Below are 4,489 nucleotides of genomic sequence, written 5' to 3'. Positions count from 1 at the left end.
TCCATCTCAGGGTCGTTTCCAGAAACCATGAGACAAGCAGTTATTTCTTTAATTCATAAAAAGGGTAAAAGTAAATTAGATTGTAGCTCATACCGACCTATTTCATTGTTAAACGTTGATAGTAAAATATTTGCCAAACTTTTAGCATGTCGATTAGAGATTGTTATACCTTCAATAGTGTCTGATGACCAGACTGGCTTTATCAAAAATCGCTATTCATTCTATAATATACGCAGACTTTTGAATGTCCTCCATTGTACCACTCCACCCGATATACCTGAGGTGCTTCTGTCACTTGATGCTGAAAAAGCATTTGATCGGGTGGAGTGGGACTACCTCTTCTATACATTGAAGAAATTTGGCTTTGGTGTCAAATTCATTTCGTGGAATAATGTTTTATATTCCTCTCCTGTAGCAGCAATTCGGACAAACAATAATATATCATTGTAGCAACGTTACAGGAAGGATGGTCAAGGAGGACACAGGAAACTGGGTTCAAATCACTGAAGGTAGGCTTTTTAATTGCTGTCTTACAAATAGCACAGACTCAAACATATGGCACACTGAGTTGCTTTTTGGGCTCTCTCTCTCGACTGGAGGCTCGGAGTCTGCTTTTATGCCGCTCTCCTCGTGCTCACTGGAATTAGCACTTCTTTAAATATCTTCAACTTCGCAGTTTTGTCGCATCATCTGTTAGTCACTTCCCCTCATTACCACCTGAGTCACTTCTTGAGACTGTTCTAAAAGTGAACCCATACTCCAAGGGGGTCATTGGTAAAATCTATAGTACAATGAATACTCATAATATGGGACCTCCGGCCCATGTGAAAAGAGTGTGGGAAGAGGAACTGGCTATAGGAATCTCTGAGGATGTATGGGAATTTATATTGAAAAATATTCATTCATCTTCAATATGTCAAAGACATCGAGTGATTCAATTTAAAGTTGTTCATAGATTGCATTGGTCTAAAGTAAAACTGGCAAAATTTAAATCAGACACAGATCCTCACTGTGATAGATGTGAAGCCGAACCAGGCACTCTGTCTCACATGTTTTGGCTTTGTCCAAAACTTGAACATTTTTGGAAGTCTGTATTTAAATTTATTTCCGACACATTGGGGACAGTCATAGAGCCTGATGCTATGATCTCTGTATTCGGCATTGTACCGCAGCATCTTCACTAAAATCAAAACAACAAAAGCCTCATAGCATTTACTACTCTTTTAGCTCGACGGCGGATACTGCTTAAATGGAAAGACAAATCCCCTCCAACTTTTAAAATGTGGCTCATTGATCTTTTATACAATCTGACCATGGAAAAAATAAGGTACACTACAGCAGGCTGTGCCTATAAATTTTTTGATATCTGGCAACTGGTCCTGGACCAAATTAGGAAGGTGGAGCCCTCTCTAATCTCAATCTCAGAGGAGTAATATACTTGTGCTCTCTTCTCTACAACATGTTAATGATGTTTTTTTAATTTTTTTTTATTTAATGTATATTGGTGCAACAGGTGGGGATTGTTCTTGGGTGGGTTGGTTAACATAAAAAGAAAATGTATTGTAAAGTGTATCTTGTGTTTGATAAGATGTTTAATAAAAACACTTTGGAGAAAAAAAAGTAGGTCAGCCCCCATGAAGAATGTGACATGCTAAGTTTTTCCAAGGAAACTTCAGTACACATTCAATTTGCCTTAAGAGAAAACAATAGATGCAGATGACTATGAGCACTACATGAGAAATGGAACATATGAAGCAAAATTGTCATTCGCAATTTTGTTAGGAGTTATTGGCGATAAATGTTATTCCATTTTATGCTTGCCAAAGTCTTTTGAGGATATCTCTATTTCCCCATTAATGTAGATAAGAGCAGTACTTGTATGACTGAAAATAAGTGTACGTTGGCATGCCATGCAGAGCATCAGAACCTAATGAGGTTTGTGTAGACCTTTCTTAAGAGAGCAGACATTGCAAGGTGGCTGGTGTGGCTAGAGTTATGATTTTGGATTTGGGTGCAAAAGTGTCTCGTGTTCAAATCCAAGAATAACTTGTCCTTGCCCTTAGATCTTCAAACTTGATCCCATGGGGTGCAAAGTCTTAATGTCAGCATTACAACCAAGCAAGCATTTTCTGTAAAAATGGGCAGTGATAAATACAAGAGAAGGCCGGTTAGCTCAGTTGGTTAGAGCGTGGTGCTAATAATGCCAAGGTCATGGGTTCGATCCCCGTATTGGCCAGGGTGACTTTTGATCTGAATCCCTCTAGAAAAGTTAGGAGAGCATTAGACTGTTAAACCAAAGATCACTGCTTAGATACAGGCTGCCCATGGCCTGTTTCAAACTCCTTACCAAACAGCAATAATACTCGCAACTTCTTTTCAGCAGTAAATGCAGATGGTGTATTAGTTAGCACATTGCATTTTGAATCCAACAAGCTGAGTTCAAATCCTGGCGGAACCTCCTTAGGGTCTTGTGGCCAAACACAGAGTTTGAATGTGGAAATCCCCATCAAGAGGCCTAAAATATGCCTTTCTCTTGCCAATTTCAACAAAACATGTTTTTTGTCCAAACCCAGGAGAGTGCAGACAGTTTATGTCGGTTCCATTTTGTAATGGTTAGCACTCTGGACTTTGAATCCAGTGATCCGAGTCCAAATCTTGGTTGGACCTTCTTTGCCTTTTGCACCGACGGTTCGGAGGACCCAATAAAAAGTACTTTTCAAAAGCAGTGATCCTCCAAATCTCCTGCTGCAATACTCTGCTTACCAGGTCCATGAGCATTTCTCCATACACTTATATAAAAAATATCTACATATATTGCTCTTGCTGAACTCTAATCTGTCATGCATAGTATTTTTCTGATACAATTGAAAATTTGGAATGCAGCACTTTTTGTATTATTGTCTCCTTAAGATAAATTGCTTATGTTGTGTTATTGCTCTATTATAAGCCGCTTTGCATAAAAGCACCTTCTAAATCAATAAATGTAATATAATATAATGTTTCAAAAACCTAATTTGATGCCCAGATCTGTAAAATTAGTGAAGAACACGTAAAAGAGAAAGTTTCCTCGTGGAGTGTTGATGCATGCCAGGCCCATGTACAGCAGACTTTTGTTCTGAATCTCTCTTCTGCTGAGCTCTAATTTGCAGGGTAGCCTCATGGAAATCCACGAGGAAAGAAGGTTAGCACTCTGGCCTCTGAATCCAGAGATACCAGTTAAAATCTCAGCGGGACCTTCTGTGACTTTTGTGCCAAAAGGTGCAAACGACCCAATCAGAAGGACTTTTGTAAAGCTGCGAGACTCCAAATCTACAGAAGTGAAAGTGTACCAACTCTGCTGGCCAGGTCTATCACATTCAAATTGTGATGACCAGGTCTGATATTAGAGAAAAGCAAACATCCTCATGGAGAATGCGGGCATCGATCCCGCTATAACAAACTCATACTTCTAGGAGTAAAGTTTACTATAAACCTGAAAGTCTTTTGGGGAGGGATCTGCATACCTACTTATCACAATCATTAAACTGGTTGATGTCAAAAAAACAACAGGACAGAAAATTGCTTTTCTTTGTAGAGATATATTATGATAAAAGAACAATAGTGAAATGCACAATAATAAACCTGAAACAAATTAACATACCATAATCCAGTAATACAAAGTCCTCAACAAACAAATATATATATATATATAAATCCAAAATGAATAGTCATGATGATATGAGTGTGTAATGTTGGATGCAACGAATGTGGTAATACTTGTATGCCACAGTCCATAGGTGAAAGAAGAACCCTTCTAGATGATGCAGATGTATATAGTTATTGAATCTTTGGTAATAGTCCAGACCAGATTCAATACTCCACACAGAATTCCAGACACAAGTAGAAAACAGTTCTTATCCTCTTGATTAATATCACGTTTCGATGACTCAAGGCCAATGAGATATTATAAAGGTAGATTACTCCTTTCTGTTCCCAACATGTACCATGTAGTAGGAAAAAGCATCAATGGTAAAAAAGGTAGGTAAAAGGAGTCCTTTTTGATTGAGCAAAAAAATCTGTAAGTTTCCCAATCAGGACATCAGTAAAGGTAAGGTTACCAGAGGGAAGCCATGCTTTCCTCTTTACCAAACAGCCCTCCCTTCTTCTTCTCCTCCCTACCGGTATTTAACTAAACATAGAGGACCAATGGTGTCCCCTAATGGTGGGTAGTAGAATAACACCATAAGTAACATCTAACTGTTATATACCCCCCTGATCATAAAGAGACTTGTCATAACCATAACAAATTTTCAAATTCTGCACATGATGAGTCTCAACATTTTCAGAATCATTAAGGAAAGAAACAGAATAGTTGACAAGACCAAGACATTTGACAATCTTAGCTGGACCCTTCCACTTTGCGGCTAATTTAGCCAAAAATCCTTCTTCAGCTCTGGATAAAGGGTGACATCGGACCCAGACTACATCTCCCACCTGAAATTTACAATAC

The 4,489-nt window shown here is 38.5% G+C and overlaps 1 non-coding gene across 1 annotated transcript; it reads left to right on the top strand.

Annotated features, from left to right (window-relative positions):
* Window positions 1-2,162: 2,162 nt before the first annotated feature.
* On the top strand, window positions 2,163-2,236 carry trnai-aau (transfer RNA isoleucine (anticodon AAU)). The gene has a single exon. It is a non-coding gene; the product is annotated as a tRNA-Ile (tRNA).
* The last annotated feature ends 2,253 nt before the right edge of the window (window positions 2,237-4,489 follow it).

The sequence above is a fragment of the Xyrauchen texanus genome, chromosome 21 (genome assembly GCF_025860055.1).
Source record: "Xyrauchen texanus isolate HMW12.3.18 chromosome 21, RBS_HiC_50CHRs, whole genome shotgun sequence".
Lineage (NCBI taxonomy): Eukaryota > Metazoa > Chordata > Actinopteri > Cypriniformes > Catostomidae > Xyrauchen > Xyrauchen texanus.
The sequence above is the reverse complement of the archived record's forward strand: the minus strand, read 5'-3'. Positions and strand labels throughout refer to the sequence as shown.